Source organism: Siniperca chuatsi, linkage group LG24, assembly GCF_020085105.1.
Source record: "Siniperca chuatsi isolate FFG_IHB_CAS linkage group LG24, ASM2008510v1, whole genome shotgun sequence".
NCBI classification, from domain to species: Eukaryota; Metazoa; Chordata; class Actinopteri; order Centrarchiformes; family Sinipercidae; genus Siniperca; species Siniperca chuatsi.
Window position 1 is genome coordinate 5,674,945 of NC_058065.1, and position 22,852 is coordinate 5,697,796.

Sequence of the window (22,852 nt, forward strand, 5' to 3'; positions counted from 1 at the left end):
CATACACACACACTCTCACTTTTATCCCTCCATGGAGGAAAAAAAAAGGGGAAAGTTGCTTCTCTAAGTCTGGGCTGACTTGGCCTGAGGCGAAACCTGACCTTTGCACCACAAAGGTGAAAAGCTCTGTTCTCATTGGTTTGAGAAAAAATGCCTCCAGAAGTAACATTTTTTCCTCTTCACATCTCATCTTTTCATCGGTTATTATGTTTTTTTTCTCTTCTCTGCCCCCATTCTTTCCTCTGCTGAGTGAAAACCTCCCATAGCCTCCCCAGCCCGCCCCCTCCGACCCTGACCCCCTCTCCTCCCGTCTACTTCCCTGACAGGCCCTGATGTTGCTGTAACATTTTTATCACCGGGCGGCTGCACACCTAGGAGCTGTGCAGGACGGAGCGTGTACTGTAGCTCGTGGGACGAGGGGGAAGATTGAGTGTAAGTGCTCGCTAAACAATGTTCTAGGTATTCCTCTGGAACGGCGGGGTCACCGCTTTGGGGTCAAGTTCATGACCTCGCTAACATGTGGATTGTTGACCCTGACCTGGGTGAAATTATAAACATTTTTTCCTCTGGATGAGAAGGGAACCATAAAGGATGATTGAACAGCATCTTATATGCCTTACAATAAACAGCATGTGTTCTTGTTTTGATCTATTGCTTTGTCATAATATTGAAATAATTGTTCAGTAGGTGTGACATGTTTCATGTTTGTTGTTATTTGCATGTTTGCAATTGTGATCTTGACTTTGATACTGTTCTGTGCAATTTGAGTGAAAATAATGGTATTAATTTGTATGGAGTTTTGAGTAATTTTTAGACACATTTAAATGCTTAATGAGTCTGGCCGCAAAACATGCACCATGTACTTTCTGGGGAGGGTAACTTTCACATTGTAATTGCTACCAGAGCACAAATAATATTCCTTAAATTAATAGATTTTTAAATATTTATTTTAGATTAAATTACCAAAATAAGTCAATGAAAATGTAATTACTGTGTTCATATTACTTGTAATAAAATATATTTCTCATCCCAAATGCATTTCTACATTGGATCAAACTCATGGTCCGACTCTTGTCTAAATTGGATCTATATTATTAATTTATTGCAAAAATGCTAATGATGGCTGCTGTCATTAATAGACAAATAAAAACATGGCGACCGTTTGCAGCTGCCTTATTCCATTTTACTAGCATTATTATTAGCAAGTATCAAATATATCTCTTTAATACAAAATATATTCACAAAAAGGTATAACAACACATAATAAGTTGAGATAACTGCACTTACAAGGTTAAATTGCGTAGTTACACCCTCACTTACATCTGAAACAAGGCCACTCTGAAGTCAAGTGTTACCAGATATATAAAGAAAGATAAGTCTCCATGATACAGCACAAGTTGGAGTGAATTCTTTGAGAATCTTATGTCGTCTGGTTTGGAAAGATTAACCACAGAGAGCCAAAAAAGTATCTTTTCCCTTCATCTCTGGACTCTGCGTCTCTGCTCTTCCTCTGCTGAGTGTTGATTGATGAGTGCAGACCTGACTGTGGAGTCAACAGAATGGGTGTTTCCTTAGGAGTAGAGAGGGAGAGAGATGCCACCTAATGAGAGCTAAAGACAATGCCAGTGTGATGAAAGAATAAAAGTCGCTCGGCTGTGATTCAGAATTAGAGGCAGAAATTGATGCTGCAGTGAATCTAAAGAGCAAAGGAGAGTGAAAATTAGGCCACTTGCTTTAATAGCGTGCTTGTGCAGCTAAGATGTTGTGTTAGGGCCTCAAAGGGACTCGTGCATGGCACTTAGTTCAACCTCAGCGACTGTTGCCCTACAACCCATACTGATTCATCAATAACATGCTCATTTTACTACTTTTTAAATCAATAATCAAGAGTGTTATCCACAAAAGGTCATGGGTAATATCTTACATAATAATTGCAGACTTGCAGGTCTGTAATTATGTGAACAAATATTTGAGTTACCATTAAAACTAATAATATTTCAAGAAAAAAACACAGCTCTCAGAAAGGTGAGCAGTGAGGAGGGAAGAAAGTGAGCAGAATAAGAAGTAGACCATCTGCTTCAACTGATTGGCTCACACTGTTAGGTAAATATATTATGGCTAAAATCAATTGCGTAAACAATAAGACAAAATGACTAGTTGGAAAGATGACTGTTTCACGCCGTTGCCAATTTAATTGGCTATTTCATTACCTGAAATGGTACTTTAAAAAAAAAAAAATCCATCAGAGTGAAAAAATTACACCATGTGCACAAATGGAGATATTGGGTTGAATCTTAAAATATTGACATTAGGATGAAGCAATGGGTCAGTTATTTAACATTTTCACAATGGCATTATACACCAAAATATTACTGGGTCAAAATTCACCCACTTTGGGTCAATGTAGCACCAACGGAATACTGGGTTAACTTTACCCAGTACTCATGGGTAGAAAACCACCCAAGACAATGGGTTGTTATTATGACCCAGTGTTAGTGTTATTTTTTTATATTACTGTATATATAGTTACAAAGTGTTATAATCTATTTGTTACTGATTTATAATAATATGTGTATCCTTTGCAGTTTTGAATGCATATGCACAACCTTTTGTACAACTCACAATACATTTTAACTTAAAACCTGAGCTTATTATTGTCTTAACACTGGGTCAAAACAACCTATTGGTAATGAGCAATGTTAACCCAGCATTGCATCGGTATATGGCCCCAAACTGGGTCAATTAGTGATTTATAGTATAGTTAACAGGATGCAACTTTTAACAATAAAAGGCACATCATATAAAATGACATTTGGGAAAACTGTGTTTTGCTGTCTTATAGAAATATTCTATATAGATACATAATTGTTTTAATTTTATTAACTATACCATTAGCTTTAACATTCAAACCTTCAGTTACACAGTGTACAGTACCAGTATGTTATTGTTTTACAACCCATCCGAGAAAATATATTTTTATTATCTCGTGACTTGCACTCAGATTATTTGGGCTTGGTTACTGTTTTCAAACAATTAAAAATTTAAAGTCAATCCACGTTACTTTATACTTTTTTGGATATTGCCACCTGTGGCTCCTCTGCACACAACAGACCACAAGCAAAAAATTTGACATTATTCTAATACGAGGATATTTAGACATTAGGGACAGAGTAATTAATGAGATGTCCAATTTCTTAATAGAGGTCCCTTTAAAAGAATATAAAGAATTATCCAATGTCATTAAAATGTATTTATTCAAAGTGTATGTTTTTTTCTGCATTAAAATAAAGGGAAACCCCCACAACTTATCTCCCTCACTGGAATTATGTTTCTGTGTTTATAAAAGCTGTTAACATTTCTAATTTTTGTGAAACTCCTCAGTAAAGAATGCTAAAATACTCTGTACTCAGTAATAATATCCATATATTCTGTTTGGAAAAATGTTGGAGTACATTTAATAATGTACAGTGTCAATGCTGAACCATTTACCCATAATTCATTGATGTCTCTGACCACTCATACACGCTAAACTAAACTTTCACCTCATCATAAAACTCAGTTCATCTGAGATGCAGTTTGATCCTTTAAGAGGGAACCTTAGTGCAGTACCACGCATGATAAATACATCAGGTGTGAGGCAGCACAGAGGAGGAAGAAGAAGAGCATTTGAGGTGTGTGTGTTTCTGGCTGAGACGGTGGTGGGAGTTTGAGTGAGAGAAGGGGAGGGGGGTTGGCTGTGTGTTGACAAGGAGGATATTGTGTATTGGTTTGTGTTGTTCGTGTGGATTTCTGCATGTGTGTGTGTGCTCATGGGGGTGAGTGATGGAGAGGGGTGAGGAGGTGGTGGTGGTGGTGAGTGGGGTGGGGTGTGGGGGGGTGGTAGCCCCGCTGTTTGGCCATACGCTCCTGCCTTCTCCTGCCTTTTCAGCCTGGCTGACCAGAGAGCTCATTTGCATTAGCGGTGTGTGTGGGGTGACGGAGGGGAGGGGGGTTGGATTTTGCTTGAGGCCTGTCTACTCTTTCAGGCAGTAGACTGGGTGAGTGTGTGTGTGTGTGTGTGTGTGTGTGTGTATGTGTGTGTGTGGCAGCATGGAGGGGGGAAATCGCGCGCTGGCAGAGAGGACGTGTCACATCCATGTAGCCCCCACTAATCAGGGCCGGCTTGAGCTGCGGCCAACTAGCCGAGGCCTCGCTTTCCTTCCACACTATGTGGAGAAATGCAGATAATGGCGCACGCTACAGCGAGAGAGGCATGCTGGGAAATGCTACATACGTGTAGGAGTGAGAGCTGCTGGTGGGTTAGCTCAGCATAGCTCAGAGTTCAGAATATGGGGTGGTATTGTGTGTGTGCGTGGAAAGGCCACTAGCACACGCGCACTCACGGCTATGCTCTGACAATCCAGCAGCAGCTCTTTTCCATTTCAAATCCTCAGTCATTTGGTGAAGTGCTAGTGACCCCTATGGGCAAGATGCTGTGAATTTTGGCTATTCATGATGTGCATGGCTGAATTTGTACTAACCCAGTGAAAAAAAAGGAGGAAAAAAAACATGCACATGCCATGTAAAACCTTTCTGACTAGGCCAGGCACTGCAACATTGAAAATACTCCCCAAACTAGAACTAAAATGTAAAAATCTGCTTCTTGTCCTCCACCCTGTTTTAGGACCACAGTGCCAAAACAATGATAGCCATGCATCAATATTTAAAAAACGAAATCCTAAGTGGCTGCCTAGGCATGACTTAGTTGCCTTTTTTGCTTTGGATTTCTTTGGTTTGGAATACTGGAGTGGCTAATTTATATCCAAACAGAAAGAAGAGTGCATCAGTCACTTCACATGTGCTCCAAAAACTCTACATAAACTCCCATGCTATTTAGCACTAAGCAGACAATACTGAAGGGCACATTATTTGGGTACCACGAGCAACCAGAAACAGACTGATGTGACCACAACCTGGCCTTTGAGAGGGGTGGACACAGACACACCTGGCATCCCAGAGAAAACAGACTGTTGAACAACAAGAGATAGAGACAGAGCTACACTTCCTGCCACACTGCAGCCTGTATGAAAACTACTGGGAATCAAGTTCCTTACTAAAGAAGTATTAGGTGCATTTTCACCCTGGTACAACGTTCTTTGGCAAAGCTATGGTCATGCCAATAAATCTAATTTAAGTCTGAATTTGAATGGGGGAGTGTATGTGAGACAGAGAGGAGGAGGAGGAGGAAGGATTGTGACAGCAGCAGTATCAGCACTGAGCAGCACCCCACCCTCCCCCCCCCCGTTTCAGTGCCCTCAGGTCTTCAGAAAAAGTGGACTTTGCCTGAGCCGAAACCTGCCGCTCTTATTCCATCATCCTCTACAAACAAAAAGCCACCGAGCGAGACACAGACGCAGAAAGAGAAAGTGGAGGAGAGAATGAGAGGAGAGGAAAGGGATGAGTAAAGGAGGGAGGGACAGAGTAAACCATAGGGAGAGATTTAGCCGGACGAGTTCAGATTTCGAAGCAACCCCTGTGTTTTCCTTCTTAGCCCTTCATCATCAGCTGCCCTTGTCGTAGCGGCGAGCAGATGTGGCACACACACACAACCACCCTCCAACCCCCACCCCAAGTCTCTTAAAGCGTCTGATCCGCATCTTGACTTATGGAAAATATAATATATTCCAAAGGCAGAAAAAAATAATATGACACAAAGGGATGATAAATAGCAGGATGAGGCCTGTAATAACCTAAAGGGGCTACGTGGATAATAACCCCTGAGTAGGAGATGTGGAGACCCGGGCCTATATGTTTCTCCTTTGCCCGCCCGGGATCTCTAATCCTGGGCTTTGAGAAGGGATGCAAGGGGAAGGGGCTGAGGTTGAAGTTAGTGTAAGATGCATTAGTGTCTTCTACACATGTGCGCCCTAATCCCTGCTCTCCAGCTTTTTCTGAGCTGCTTTTGTATTTAATTTTTTTCCCCCTCTCCTCTCCCCTCCCCGCCCTCCATCTTCTTTTCTCTTCCCTACTCCCACTTTCCTCTCCTATCCTCTCTTGACCAGTTAAATCCCGACGGGGCCGGGCGGAGTGACAGGCCCCATTCAGCGGTGTGCTGGGGGTGACAGCTGGTGAGAGGCCCGTGTGAAAGAGCGCTGCCCCATGATGCCTCCACCACCCGTCCCCTTACCATACACACATACAGCTAAGGCAGGACGGCAGGGCTGGGCAGCAGCTGAGCCGTCTCTGCCTCGTCATCCCCCTCGTGTCCTTTCACCCCTCTAAGTCTCTTTGGACAGTCCAAGAACGGCCCCAGTGCAGGGAAAACAGGTAGTTGCCATTTTGAAGTGTCAATCTGTGAGTTGTTTTTTGGTTTTGGTGACATCTTTGGCGCTACATGGTCATCGCTGCAGTGTTTCTACACGGAAATCACCTGTCAATCAAACCATGTGGGCAGTACAGTCTCTGTTCATGATGTTTGAGTTTCTGCACGTCTGTTCTGCTATTGCTGCTCATGTGAAAGTGAGACTGTAACTTTTAATAGGAGAAATGACACATTCTCTGAAATAATTAGCAATAAAAAGCAATAAAATAACTTGGTCTGGTATGACAAGTAGCTTTTGATGGCTAATGTTAGCAACATTTTGGTCGATTGCTATAGAACTAAAATTACTGAGTGATGTCACTGTCTTGATGACTCTTCTACTGTTCTAGCATTTACAATTATCTCATAATGGTCACTTTTGGCTACAGCGGTTGCTGTTTCAAGAAAAGTGACGTAGTGTCCTTTTATCCCAGTCCTTCTACTAATTCCAAATAAACCACTGTTGCTGCTGCTGGATACAAAAACCTTGTAATGTCAATTATATCAGTGAATTTAATTTGTGTTTATTTCAAATATTTAAAGATAATTGTTTTTTTTACAACTTGGATCTTATTTTTGTAAGATTGGTTATGATAACACTGTACTCACCCCAAAGAACTTGCTGAGTGCTCATGTATTTTACCCTATCTGCCCTTTTTTAAGCATTGCAGCCATGTTACCAGATCCCAGCAGTTAACTTGGTTCGTACAATGTTATCATAACACGCGTGAATCCCAATTTTAAAAGATTTGTGACCTAATCCCAACCCCAAGGTTGGGAACCACTGTCATAACTAATATAAATAAAATTTGCCAAATTTACAAAAGATCCAACTTGTAATAATCTGGAACTATCGCATTTGAAAAATGAGAATGTGATTTTAAAAAGCAATTCAATTTAGGTTTCTCCGATCCCCCATCATTCATTTTCATCACTTCCGCACTTTCTATAATTTAAGGATTTACAAACAAAATTCTTGTTTCAAGAGCACCTCCTTTAAAATAACCACAGTGATTTTCTTGCAGTAGGAAAAACATGACATCTGTGTGAAAATGACTTTAAACAGTTTGTCTCCTTTAAAAAATATGGGTCTTTTTAGTTAAAAATGAATATAATGAGCCTCATTTAAGTTGTGCTGCTGTATTTCTTATTTATTTTAAACCCGGACTGTATTTAGGAGGAAAAATAGAGGCTTTCAACAACTGGGTGTACAGGCTGTGTGAAAATGTCAAGGATTATGACTTTAACCGTCATTTGCAGTAAACTGGAACAATTTTAACTTGCTTGGTGGATTTCAATGGGGCTCCACAGTATCCAGCTACTTGATCCAACTGCCCTCCCTAAAGTACAGTAGTTGGTCTGCTCTCAGCATGGCTCTCTAGTCAGTTCAGTTCATTAACAAGGGGGAGCTTGTGTTGCTCTGAGGCCTGTAGTATTGTGTGTGTTTGAGTGAGCACTGATGAGATAGACATACAGGAGTGTGTGTGTGTGTGTGAGGCCCGTCTGGTGCTGCCCTCATGTCGCCCATGACAGCATGTTCTTTCTCTGCCCCCAGCTTGCTTGCGTTGCCTCGTGTCCATCAATCTGTGAGTGTGCCCTCACCTGCACCTGTTTGTGTGTGTGTGTGTGTGCATGTATGCATCACTTATTTCGTGTGTGTGTGTGCTCCATTTCGCGTGTGTGTGTGTGTGTGTGTGTGTGTGTGTGTGTGTTTTCCTGCCCGCCTGCCTAACGAGGGTCCCTAGTCCATATGTGACTTCCTCATTAACGGCCCACATGACAGGGACAGAGGCGCTGGCCACTGGCCCAGAGTAGGGCTGACACCGCCGGACCCCCAGACGCCAGCGGGACTGTGTGTGTGTGTGTGTGTGTGTGCTCGGCCACAGATGCCCAAACCATGTGGCCCCCTGTTCTCTCTTCCAGTTAGGACCACTAATTACAGGCTGGATCTCTCCCCTCTACCTCCCTCCCTCCATCCCTTCCTTTCTTATTCTCTTTTTGTCTGTTTTTGAAGTGATAATGGTGTCATTGGGTTGTAATTGGCCAGCTAAGATTGATAGCAATTGATAGCAATGGTACACGGTGTGCTGCTCGTTGTTGTGGGGTTGTTATTTGAGAAAGATAGAGAGACGTTTACAGTGCAGTGAGGGCTACTAAACAGAAGGGGAAGCTGAAAATAAAAGTTCAACAGGAGCAGGTTGTGAGCAAAATGACAGACAAACTAGTAGCACACAACAGTTTGAACAAGTTGGCAGTGTGTATGAGCTCCGCACCAGGCAACCCGCCATAGGCAATGATTGACAGGCTGTCACAGAGAGACTGCTTTTCGGGACTTCAAGTCAACTTCGCAAACACTACTCTGCCTGCCATACCTGGCAGAGGCACAATTGGATAACAAGCGGGGCTGTTTGCGCTGCCGGTGCCACATTCAGTGGGAATCACGGGCGAGAACAAATAATGTCAGCGAGGTGTTTTTTGTGCAGTTAGTGGTCACAGGGAGTGTTTTTCCCATCATGCTGAGCTGCAGTGAGGACACACAAACATGAGCTGACACTCACCTCCACCAGCACCACAGTTACTACAGTGCTTCCAGCTTACTTTTGAAAATACAATTATTATGATTTGTTTCCCCTTTACTGAACTATGCTACAGGCATATGGGGCTTTAAAGAATTGCAGACTTGATACAGAATAGAGCTGTTTTCTGGGGGATCGTGTATTTGCTCCCATACCAACAGTTTTTGAAGACATGGGCTGTGTACCAGGGTCAGTATAATGGAAATGTGAAAGGATCCGACTGTGGAATCACCTTATTAAAATGGCAGAAGATAGAATACATTCTCCACTATCTTTCTATTAAAAGAAACGTTGTATTCAAGTTTGAAGAAAATATCTTGTCAAAGTCAAAATGATGGACGTATATATGCATAATAAACAAATGTTTGGCCCTGGATTATATGTTACAACTATATGAAAGTCAAAGATCTTTAGTTCCACAAAGTGTATATCCATCCTTCTATTTTCATGCACATTTTCAATTTGCTCATAAAAAAAACGAAGAAGAATGGAAACTTTGAGAAAGAACTCAAAATATCGCAAAAAATGTTTTACGCTTGGCTGAGGTGGAAAAGTTGTGTGACTCACCAAACTCCCACCACACTGAAGAGAAGAAAAATTTCAGCAAAACATCAGATATGTGGATGGAAACCTGGCTACAGTTGAGAGCTGGTATTCTTCCTCTGGCCATTGAGGTTGGCAGATCCAAAGATACTCAGGAGGAAAAGAGATTTTACAAACTGTGTGATTTGGGAGAAATGGAAAGTGAGTCCTACTTTCTTTTGTACTGTACATACTATGATGACCTAAGAATTTTATTAAGAATCTTCCACGAAAGGACTTTAATTTAATTTTGATGTGTTTAAGTTTGTTAACTTTGTCTGTAGATAGAGTATTTAATTAGTATCTAATCTGATTTACCCAGCATTATATAGTTAATGTTTATGAATTTTGTTGTAGACAATGAAGATTTAAACATTTTCTAATTGTGAAAGTTGTCTGAGTTTTTTCTACTTTTGGACCTTTTCGTAGTATTGTTTGAAAATGTGTATTCAGTATTCTTGATCTGGCTTCTATGGTATCTTGTGAGCCCATGTAGGCTGGGCATACTTGTATGCATGACACAATACTTAAATACCCTAACATAAACAAAGACAAATATGTGTTTAAAAATTTTAACTGATTTGTTGGTGAATGTCTTGACATGAACCATAACTCAAACAGTAATTCTGCTTCACTTTCAGTCTTCACTATCCCTGACCAGTGCTCCTAAAAACATAACTCCAGGCTTAATATTTGACCAAAAATCAATCACATTAATTGCCTCTGATGAAATATTATTTGGGCTAATTACGTTTTGCTTGCCTGTGTGCTCTCACACACAGTCCTTCTTTACGGAGCTTACACTTAAAAAATCAGCATCCAAAGCACGCTTTATTAAACATAACATTCAGTCCGTAATTAGATAGTGTATATTTTCTTTTTAATTTCAACTACTTTACACAGCACCACTTGGAGACAGGCAGCTGCATCTAGACAGAGAGGGTAAACAAGGAAGTGACACTGTAAAGCAAAAAGGTGGTGTCAAAACTGTAGGAGAACATGTGGAAAATATATTTCTCATTATGTTTCACCATAGAATTAGCAGTTTAAGTGCTTTGGGAGTTGATTTTTCATTTATGTTTTGGATCTGTTGGATTTTTTTTGTCACTGTTCACCCTGGCAAGCAAGATTTTTTTATCAGATTTTGGTCATATTCAGTCAGTATAATGGAACAGGAATAGGAAATAGAGGATGGCGGAATTACATCAACTTTAAAAATGATTAGAGTAACATATAACTTTAACCATGTGCCATCACAGCCCAACTGCATGCAGATTCTGGCGAAACATGACAACAACACTTTCAAGGATCCCCACACTTAAAATAGTACAAGTCAGAAGTTATCAGTGAGAGGAGCTTTAGAATAAAAACTAATCGCAGGCCTCTGTGACCCATGGTAAGGAAAAACCAGTGTCCTGGAGATGTCCGCCGCCTTTGACAACCACCAGCTGCTCCTCGCCACCCTTACTGACCTCATGGTCTCCAGGTCTGAGCTCTGATGGTTCGCCTACTACTGTACCTGTCTAGTTCACACATGTAACTCTTCTTAGTTACATATATGATCATTTCAGGGTCACAGGAATATTGTCAGGGCAATATGGAGTCTGACCCATGGACTCAAATGATGTCCTTGAAAAGTTGTAGTCTCAAGGTTTTGAAGTGTATTTAAGCTTGCAGTAATTTTAAGTCAAGCTGGATCATCAAATGACAAACATGTGAATGAAATAATCTGGATTGTTTAACAAGCTGAATGGCTTTCCTCAGCTGTGAAGACCAATTTGTCGTTTCCAATCAAATCTTTGCCCCTTTGCAAAAGTTAACATTTTACCGCTATCAACACAGGAGGTGTAAATTGAAAAAAAAAGCACCAAAACAAATAAAAATATTTCCTTTCCATTCTGAGTCCATAATTACAATATGTGATTACTCACATTGTATGGTTTGTTTTTGGAGGAAATGTGTGGCAATCATTAAGGTATTGTTTGGCTAAGGAAATATAATTTGAGACTGTGCTATTGTACAGGATTTAGCTGCTAATTACTATGTACATTTAAGATGGAGGCTGATTGTGTTACAGAGCTATTTAAACATGTCTGTTAATTGCTCAGGTTTTTACAGAGCCTGTTTTTTTTATCTACATGTTGCGTGTCTGAGATTTTTCTGTTTACTTCAAAATAATTACCTGTCACACAAATGTTCGGGCCCCAGGGGCAATTTAACGGCTTCAGCAGATATCATTTTTCCCTAAGCGGGTCTTAAACTGCCTCCCGGTGTTAAATTAATTGCCCTCGCCAGACACAGGGTTGACCCCAGACAGCCGTTTGACCTCTGAACTTTTAATTGTCTTGTTGCCTTTCCAGGGTGAACAGAGACAGAAGGCTGCCTGTCTGTTGACCTAATGGTCTGTCTGTGTATCTGCTTGCATGCCTGTTATTCTGTATTCAGGTTGTATTGGATTTACCCACAAAGGACGAGGAAAAACTTCCATATTAGTCATTAAGTGGTAACTAACATCCTACTAAAAGTTCAGTACCGCATACATACTACCTACAATATTGTCTACCAAATAGCAACACAATGATATACAGTAATGTACTCAAACAGACAGAATAAACTACTAGGATTCCGCCATATGGAGCTGTGGCAACTTCGGGGTTGCAGTTTATCAACCTGCCTGTGTGTCTGCCAATCAAATGGTATTTCTGTCAGCCAGTCAGCATCGGAGATAAAGAGAAAAACTTGTTCTCAGAATAGAATCAGCTGTTCTCGGCACTGTCAGATGCTCTCGCTCTCAGGAGAGGCACTCCTCATCTGACAGTGGCACAGATAAGACCAAGATTTCTTTTTCTGTATAAGGGAGTGAATGAGTGATGGAGTGAACAGCTAAATGAGGGTTGTTACAGAGTGGTCACAAGGTGCAGCTTAAGGTCTAACAAAGCCTCTCTCAAAGCCATGTCATTTATTCACCATGATTGCCCTCTCGAGACATCTCCCTATCTCAATCCCTAAAACTCACCCTCTGGTGTTTAGGTTAAAGAAATCAAGTGAAAAGAGGAAATTAATTTGGTTTTAACTCATTTCACCTTTGAATGTGCCCCTGGGTAGCCGGAAGGCAACGAGAAGTGAGGTTGAGGTATGATAACAGCTATCTGCTGGCTAGTTGTGGTCTGCAGCTCTTTCTCCCCCACAATGCACTGCGACAAGGACTGTTCAGGGGTCAATTGAGATACATTCAATGTCTGTGCCTTTGTATTAAACCATTGGCAGAGGCGTCCAAACATGGCGACCCCATTTATTTAGCTGCTCACAAAGCGGGTGAGTCAAAATTGTTTATATCACTTTTGCGCAATAATGAAAGTACATTTGTTTGTATTGGTGAATGCATGTGATTCTAAAGACATGTACTTCATATCTTTACAGCTGTTGTAATTGATGTGGGTGTCAAAAAGTCTTTCTGAAAGGGTGTCATGTGACCTGCATTTACGACTTTGCCTACTGCCAGAATTACTCTTGCTAATGGGACATTTCATGGCTAATGTTTATCCAAAGCACTTCACAATACCATTATCATGCACATTTTGGCTATAGGTGACCCTAGTGGGAACCAAATCATTAATTCTGCCCTTAACAGAGCCATGCTAGACTACAGATTAGAATATTATCTCTACAAACATTTATGTAGGCACCTACGCCTGGAGGGGAAACTACTCTGTTATTAGTCAACTTAAACCTCAGAAGGCAGAGCCAAAAAACATCTTTCTTGGTGTAAGACAAGCTTGAATGGCAAAAAAAAGCAACCTGTAGTCAAAACATAAAAGGCAATGCTTTACTTTTGTCTTACATTTTTAGCCATGCTAGCAGTGTGGCTCTGGGGATGGCAATTCTATTGGCCAGCACGTCAGACTGAAATATCTCAACAACTACTGGATGAATTGCCATTCATGGTCCTCAGAGGATGAATCCAGTGACAGTTCATAATTAATTTTTTTCTTCAATGATTATGATGTGCTCCATGATCAGTGAATCTGCAGTAGAATTGGATCATACCTAATCCACTTTAAACTGAATAAATTTGGACCCAGACCAATTCAGGTCCCATATCAGGTCTTGTTTAATCAATTCACATGTCAAACTCTGATTGGTTATTTTCTCATGTTGCTGAGCTTTTTAAGGAAAACATATCACCATAAGTTAACCAACAAGCAAGCAAGCCAGGCAGACAAAAAATTTCAATGTGATTATTATTTATTTTATTCACTTTTCAGTGAGAATAGCAGTGGTTTGTCATAATTAACTATTTTAATACACTATTCTGTTTATATATTTTAGGAGGAAGCAATGCTTTGTATTCAGCTTTAGAGGGACAAGCTCTTTGTGACTGGCTACTTTGAGCTGTCATGTCCGTGCATCATAGTACATTTGCATACAGATGAATGTTTCTCGACTTTCCTTTGTAGCCTCACTTGGTTTAAACTTTTTGTTACATGCCAATAAAGTCTTCTTGCAAAGTGAGCTGCCACTGAAAATTACTTCCCGTCTCTTATGGATTTATAGTAGCTTAGCAGATGTGAACATCTGGTTGTACGGGAGTTTGTGTGTGATTTTTTGCGTGCATGCATCTATGCTGTTTCTGGCAAACTATTCTATTCTATTCTGTGTTTTGTGTATACATTAGTGGACATGAATGAAAAAGAAAAAAGGGGAGTAAATGAAAAGAAGGGATCAACTGATAGGATCTGGGGAAAGAAGCCTGAGGTTGTTAAAGGTAATGAATCTATACCTGTGTCTCTGCAGCCATTGTCGCGTATAATTGCAGTGGTGTTCTTCAGAGGCTGAGAAATGCCAAAGAGGACCGCTCAAACAAAACACCTGCCCCTGCTGTTATTTTACTACAATATTTCCTTCCAGACAGTCTCGTCTCAGCCTTTCACAGGCTTCCCCCGCTAAGGGTCTGCCAAAAAAAAAAACTACATTTTTTATAGAAAGAGAGAAGCGGTGCCACTTGGGAGACAAAGAGAAAAGTGGTGACATTATGACGTGCCTGTGATGTTAATTAAAATAAGAGAACAAGTGCATTCAGCAATGTTTCACAGAAACAAAACAATAACCTTTTGTGTTAAACGAGAATTCTAATCCATAATAACCCCGTGCGGAGTTTGCATTGAGCTTAGCAATGGACATCCCCCTCCAATAATAAGCTTTACAATGAAATGTCACTTTTCTGCGATTTCCACAAGGATTCAAGCTTATGTGTTGATGGGTTTATGTGAGGTGAAGCGTTACACTCTTTCATTTTATTTCCTTTGCTTGTCATTTAAGCATTCTGTTATTGGTACTGTATATCACACTCCTCTATGCTTTGTTTTCTCTGTTATCCAATTCAGCTTTGTCTTTGCTTGTCATCTTTTTTGAAGGAGATGATGTGTGATTTTTTTTAAGGCCCTTAGGGTTTGTTTTATTTCACGTCAAGAAAATTTATATATTTGATGTGCTTTATCACTGAGCATGTAAATACTGTAAGCCAATCTGAACATTCGCCTTCAAGTATTTGGGTGCTGGTGGATGTCAGGCATGCATTCTGTCAGTTTATATCTTGTTGTCAATTGCAGGATGAATGCATTAAGGCAGACTTCAATGTCTCAAAACTGTACACTTTCGTCAGACTATTACTATTCTCCTCAAGCTATGTGTGGGCATATCACAGGGAAGAAAAAACAGAAATCAGTCCATAAATGTATCAAGTCATTTAGAGAAGTCCTGAACTTTCTGGCATACTGAACCTCTTTGCAGAAGCGTCAGTTCACCTAAGGTGGAAATCTGTTTCTCTAAAGGCTCAGTAATGTTTAGATGTGGTGATGCAGGGAGACATGAAAGGCATTTGACTTGCTCCTGCTGTTCATGAATCCACTTGCCGGCGTGAACAGGGGCATTATCATTTTGAAATATGGAAACTTCATGAATGAAAAGCACTTGCACCATGGGGTGCACCTGTAAAACGGTCTCATATCCCTTTGTCATTATTCCACCATGCAGAGGAATCACCAGACTTATGACTTTCACAAGATTGCTACGCATGCGTCTATAGTACATTTAAAGATCTACATAAATGTTTAACTGTTATAACAGCTGCTGTAGGCATATTTGAAGACATTTTTTTTTTTTTACGTTTTAGCCATGCTAGCAGTGTAGCTCTGGGGATGGCAATGTTGGTCTGTTGGTCCACCACTTTAGTCCAGACTTAAATATCTCAACAACTATTGGATGAATTGCCAGTAAATTTTGTACAGACATTCAAGGTCCGCAGCGACATTCATGGTGTTTGATAAAGCTTATAGTTAGGGCTGGCTTGGCTGAGTCCTGAACCATCCCTTAGTTATGCTGCTATAGGCCTAGACTGCCGGGAGACTTCCCATGATGCACCGCTTTCCTCTCTCCTTCTCTCCCTCTCCATCTGTATGCATTTTTATCCCATTACTGCATGTTACTAACTCAACATCTTCTCTCTCCCGTAGTTTTGTGCTTTCTTGTTTCTCTCCTCTCTCCTTCTGTCACTTTCAGCAGGTATTTCTGCCTCCGGAGCTGCAGAGACTGACCACCATTGAGTCTGGTTCTGTCCAAGGTTTCTGCCCCTTAAAGGAAGTTTTTCCTTGCCACTGTTGCCAGTGTTGTTGTTGGGTCTCTGTAATTAATATTATAAAGAGTACGGTCTAGACCTGCTCTATAGGAAAAGTGCAATGAGATAACTTCTGTTATGAATTGGTGCTATATAAATAAAATTGAATTGAGTTGAATGACTTTGGTGATCCCCTGACATTTCCTCTAGCACCACCATGAGGTTGACATTTGTGGTTTTAAGCGAAATGTTTTGACTAGTGGATGGATTTCCATGAAATTTGACATTCATAGGATAAATTCTAAAAAAAAATTGGTGATCTCTGACTTTTTCATTTAGCACTTTTTCATCAGGTCAAAATTTCGATTTGTACAAATATTTGGATTTATGACCAAATACCTGCTAAACAAATGACAATCCTATTAGCCTCAATTGTACTTTGTGTGTACTGATAATTAGCAAATGTTAGCATTGCTAATCAGCAAATGTTAACACACTAAACTAAGATGGTGAACATGGTAAACATTACCTGCTAAACATCAGCATGTTAACATTGTCATAGAGAGCATGTTAGCATGCTATCATTAACATTTAGCTCAGCACAGCCTCACAGAGGCTGCTAGCATGGCAGTACACTGTCTTGTTTTTATAAAGGCAAACTCATCGAGGTACAGGGGGAAAAAATTGTAAAATTATGATCTTATCACTGTATTTGTTCCATTTTGTGCTCCTCAAGACAAGTTCTGTGTAGCCTTCAGTATTTGTTCATTGGCTGTAGATATACCTGCTCTGTGGGTGAACAATTTAAAGCTTACGACACGTAATCTTTATTCAAACATTTGAGACTTTTTTCTTCAGGACTAAGTTTCCATCCATCACTGTTGGTGAGTTTGGATTTACACTCCTTTGGTGTTTTATGTTGTCACAAGTTTCCAATCAGTTACTTTTGTCGCTCTCTATTATTATTATTTCGTCTACCTGATGTATCACATACAAAGACTGTATGGATCCACTTGTTTTTTGATATGACAATGATGCAAATAAAATGATGGCTTGAAATGACAAGAAACTGCAAGGAGCGTTTGTTTCTCTGTAAACAGAACTGGGCCAATTCACATAGCAAATGATTATTAGCATTTTCTTTTAGCCCGCATGGGTACAGTAAATTGACAATTAAGTCAATATGAATTCCTCTCAGTTGTGCTATCCAATGTGACACATTTTATTCTATAGTTAACTTATGAATACGATATAATATTTTGTTATTATTTGACCAAACTCTGACTCTTTTTTTCCTTTCAGTCAAGGCCTGCTAATTGCCTGTCTAACAAGCTAAAAGTACAAAGTGTATCAAAATGAGGATGATGGACAGTAATGGCAGGTTCCAGCCTTGCAGAAAAGTTACAGGTTGAAAGGAAAAGAGTATTCATCTGCTAACAGTGCTCTTATTGCCTTTTGTTCCTCATGGGTTGAATTTCTGAGGTGTCTAAAATGCGCATGTGGCTAATTACTACCTTGAAAATGAGTATTTCAGCCTCACAATATTCCTTTCTCAATGACTCTGTAAAAGAAAGGCCTACCCTGAGTAATGAGTGAACAATCACTGATATCACTGGCTGGAAATAGACATATTACAAAACACAAGTGCCCACCAGGAAAATGATCAATCTTTTCTTGTGAAATGAGGGTGAAATACAAGCTATGTGCACCCACCAGAAAAGGAATACATGAAAAAGACATAAGATCAAAACAGAAATTAGTTGACTTTGAAACACTGCAGAGAAAAGCAGGTTGTGGAGGTGGATAGGATGGATGGATCAGCCAATGCACTGACCTTGGTTGAACTCCAGAGTCATGCAAGGGGGTTTTGAGTTAATTTTAAATTTTGACAGAAAATATTTATTAACTCAAGATAGCCTTCACGGAATGTTTTATATGTCAAACCTTAACAAAAGTTGTGGTCTAACCTCGACCAACTTTTTCTTTCGAAAGTTAACTGCATGCTCATTTTTGGACTTTTAAGAAGTAGAAGTTGTGTTTTTTGCAGCATAGATGCCCCTGCTCCTTTCAGTTTGGGCTGCTTTGAGTGCTCACACTTATCCATGCTGAAATCTATGGCAATACTTGCAAAGGTGAGCTACCACGAGTACGATAAGGCGAACGCAGTTAAAGAAGAATCAAGAAAGCAAGGGAAGTCTGACAGGGAACGTAAGTGGCCCAGACCTGGATTAAGCTGTAGGAGGTGGTGAACGCTTGGTTAGACAAACTCTCTAACCCTTTGTTTTCCTCTAGAGAGAAGGAGGTGAGAGTACATTTACTCTCATATGAAAACAACATAAAAACTGCTGCTTTCTTTCTCTTTTCTCTCTAACTCTATGCCTTTACCCCTTTAGGACACTGTAGGTAAACAAAATGTGTAATGTTTACTTGGTTGCAGTCACCTGGGTACTTGTCAGCAGTGGCTCCGGCTTCTTGCAGCATCAGGTACATCTGAGTGGTCTGCGGGATCTGAGGCATCAGGGAGGCTGCGATGGCGAGGAAAACGAGGGGGGGTAAGAGGGGAATCGATGCAAGGCTCTTTTAGGCTCCGTTCCCTGGCTGTGCAGCTGCTAGCAATTACCTGAGAGGGAGAGGAAAGACTGTGAAGTAACCCAGCGCTGAAGGCCTCTCCTCAGCTCACACCCTGAGGCTCTCTAATTACTCCACCAAAAGCCTGAATATCTGTCAGAACCAATCAGAGGCAGCCAGGAAACAGGAACATGGCGAGGCATTCATTTGTTTGCCAGGCAAACACTCGCCAGGTACTTAGCACCGAATCAATGTTTGATTTATTTATGCGTGTATGCAGGTCAGAGCGCCGTGCTTTATTATGACAATTTTCTCGCTTGCAACAAAAGCTGTGGAAAATAGAATTATTAGGTGCAATTGCTTTTGAATTTTTTCTTCCTTTTCAGAAGTAAGCTTGTTTTTTCTTCCTTTGCAGAAGTAAGCTTGTTTTTTAAGTAGGGAGATTTACTCGCGTGAACAGCAAAAGTGAACCATATCCACCAAATGAGACAAGTTAGTAAGGAGTTGTTGGCAAAGGGCAAAAAGTGAAGTCTGAAACAAACATAAGAGGTGCATCTTCTAGATGATAATCTTCATTTCTGCTGCATCCGTTTCCCCAACTCTCCTTTCCTCCCCCTCGTCCTACTTTTCTTCATCTTCTTTGCAGGATTGGCTTTGGAGTGTGGCCGTCCCCCCCTGCCATATGCTTGGTGCTGCTTGTCTTTAAGAACCACTTTGTCACTCTACCCGGTTTGGAGGTAGACTTTGAAAGTGATGTCGCAGGATGCAAAACACCCAGGGAAGGTGGGCCAGCACCAGACAATGATTAATACTGCTTTCAGCCATCTCCTTGAAGGGAACTGAGACATCATTGCATCGCAGAAGAATTACTGGGGGCAGTACCATAATTCTTTGAATCGCCATATACGGATGTTTTTTAATTAAAATGTTTAGTGAAAACACATTATTCACAACCTTGAATTGCACTGACAAAACTTATACTTTATGCATCGGGGGAAAGTGTTGAGACTTTGTCACATTCATGAAAGCCTCATCTTGATTTCCATGCTGTTCCTCCAAGGTTGAGGAGGTTGTTTTGAGCCTTCCATTCAAATTTTAAAGTGATAAATGATAAGAGTAGATCTGCACAATTTTCTTAACTTTTGAGAAGTAAGGACGCACTGAGCAACAAATGTTGGGGATTTTGGACTTGGAGGAGGGTTTGTTGGGGAGTGCCAGAGTGTGCCTGTGCATAAATGGAATCCAAATAAAGTTTGCAGTGTTGAGGATGTGTGGCGGAGTCTTCCCACAAGGCCTGATCACTTTGACCACAAGGCCAGAGATCATGTGTTCTCAGTGGCTGGCTAATATGTGTTGGTATAGTGAGTCACACTCCTCAATAGAGGCCTAATTAAGACCAATAGGTCATAATGATGCAGGTCTGCGCCTGTGATTCACAGCTCCTGTGGGAGGTGGGACGGTGTCAGCTTTCTTCAGGGAACTATACTTAAATATGTGTTTGTCTATATGTTAGGGGCACATTTGAGTGGTCATGTAATTCTCAGATCTGAGGTTTTACTGCTTTTTACCAGTACTGAGTAGGGTAGTAAATTACAGCGTGAATTTCAGTTATGTTGTAGTTTGCATATATTATTCATAGCAGTAGTGAATCATACAGTAATTTAAGTACAATAAGTAACATTTTGAGAAATTTGCAAATAAGTTCAACAGACTACATGTTTTTAACAGTACAAAAAGCCAAAAAGTAAGTAATAAAGACAGAGTAGAGTTGCACTCAGTCACTTTATTGCGAACCGCCCATGAAGACAAAATGTTTTCAGCCATAGTTGCACTGTCTATCAGACTTTCCAACCCTATGAAATCTCGTCACATATCAAATGTTAATACACATCCAAATAATAAATAGACACTGTACAGTAAAATAGTCGTAGCAATCTTTCAAATTGTGTACAGATTTAAAGAATATCTCAGGGGAGATATGTACAATATCTACAGCCCTATAAAAAAGATGCTTTTTGATCTATGTATACACTGCGGACATCAGACAAGTAGCTGCTCATTAAACAGTGAATACCTAAGTTTAACGGCAGATATTACAGAGCCACTGGATTGTATTCTTCATAGGGGGATGTTTTTCAACCCATAAAGGAAAACTTAACCCTACTGCTTAGCTGAAAAATTCAAAATCACCAAATTTGGAGATACATGGTTTTCATTGGCCAGCCACAAAACGGTAGATACTTGGCTTGGGTAAAAACTCCAGAAACACTTAAACATATTAAAAACAACTATATTGTTAGACCGACGTGTTTTGGCTTGTGGCCTCCATCAAGATTGCTTTCCCGTCTCCGTGCACCTTGCAAGTAGGTGAAGCTGTACAAGAAACCCCCACTTTACCTCTAGATTACAATTTTTAATAGGAAGCCTGTGGAAAAAATTGGGGGCGTGGAGTGTAGACTTATGGGATCGAGCATTTTGGTGACTGCCTCATACTAGGCAGCTCAGGTCCAGATATTTTGCAGTTAAATTTTTTTTCTTCAACTTTATGGATGGGTAGCACTAAATTGACCCAGTAAGTAACATTTTGAAGGTTTTACTTGTAATGGAGTACTTAGACATTTTGTATTTAGACATCACTACTTTTACTTAAATCTGCAATAGCAGATTTTTTTAGCCACTTGGGGTCAGCAGAAACGAGTGAACTTTTTTCATCTTTTAAGTTGATTTGGCAAACTTGTTAGCAAACAGTTGCTTATTCACACATCCAGACGTTATGGAGCAACATTATCATTTATTTGGAGTCGTATCTCTGGCCACCTGATTAATGTAATATACACTCTCTTTTAGCTCTGTTTTTGGTCTCTACCAACTCCTGGCTCTTTAGCTGCTAAATGCTCCACTATGTTCACCAGCTTGACTGTCTGCTGTTTGCTACTGAGCAGGGAGTGTACAATCGATTTTTAGAGCTTTTTCGCTGAAAACAGCTGCCTGCTATGCCAAAAACGATGCTATGAAAGCGGTGAGAGTGAGCCAAAACAGTAAAGTTGTGGGATAGACAGGTAAACAATGAGCTGAAACTCACTAAAGTTGAGGGGAGCTGCAGATTTGGGTGATAATTCTTGGTAGGTTAATCTTCATATGAACATTGTTATGTTGTTTTAACATTGTGATTTGATACATTATTATAGAAATATAAATTATAGCCACTTTAAGTAAAGGATCTGAGTACCTCCACCAGTTCCTCCACCACTGCCAAATGGAAAAATTACTATTTCCTGTCCACTTCATTTTGGTTAAAAAATATAGCTGTGGCCCTCTTACTCTAGATGACAAGTGGTTGGTTTTGAGATGAAGGTATTCACACTAAATTGATTTTATCAAGTATAATGGTTACAGGAACCCTGATAATCAATGTGGTTACTAAAAGGAAAGGAGCTGTAATTGACCTTTAACCCCTTTTTGGAAAAGAAAGAAGATGCAGTCACCAATTTAGAGGATGAAATGGAAAAGAGATATGAGTTATGAATGCCTGCGTTTAGGAGGTAATATGCAAGCTAATATTTTTTAAATGAGTGCTGAGTAATGCATTATGTGGGGGCACAGAAACTAAGGAAGTACTCTCACTTAGTCATGACTCCTCTTTTTCCTGCACGCACACACACACACACATTTATGCGCGAAGAGACATTCACACTCTCGATAAAACTACTGTTCTTTCATATAGCAATTTATCTGAACAAATTAGAGGCTGCAAGTATCCCAGATGAAATCTCAGTCAGTACCTACCATGCAAATTAAAGCAATGCAGTCCATACTCCATTACACATATCATTATAAACCCCTGCCCCACTTCAAAACCTCTGCTACCAATAATCAATCTTACCATGTTGGGGAATAAAATGCACAGTGCTGAATTAACAAGCAGGCGTGACAGGCTGATTATTGATTTAATGTCAGCGGCTGGCTGGCACATACATCTCTGAGGCACAGCACACTATTAAAACGTCCTAACTAGGGTAATTGCATTAGACACCTTTTTATACCACTTTGTGCGGCTAATCGGCATGTAATAAGGAGAGAGAAGAGACAGGAGCAGAGTGATTCGCTGAGTCAGTGGCCGTGTGATGTCATGTCTGGAGGTGGAAGCAAAAAAGGAAGAAATGGAAGAATAAA

General features: G+C 40.3%; 1 long non-coding RNA gene across 1 annotated transcript in view; it reads right to left on the reverse strand.

The window, feature by feature from the left end:
* Positions 1-457: 457 nt before the first annotated feature.
* Positions 458-22,852, reverse strand: part of LOC122872390 — a 33,230-nt gene continuing 10,835 nt past the window's right edge. The window contains exons 3-4 of the long non-coding RNA XR_006377095.1: positions 18,553-18,731; positions 458-1,570 (exon numbers count right to left, since the gene is read on the reverse strand). This is a non-coding gene — a long non-coding RNA (uncharacterized LOC122872390). The remainder of the gene's footprint in view (positions 1,571-18,552; positions 18,732-22,852) is intronic.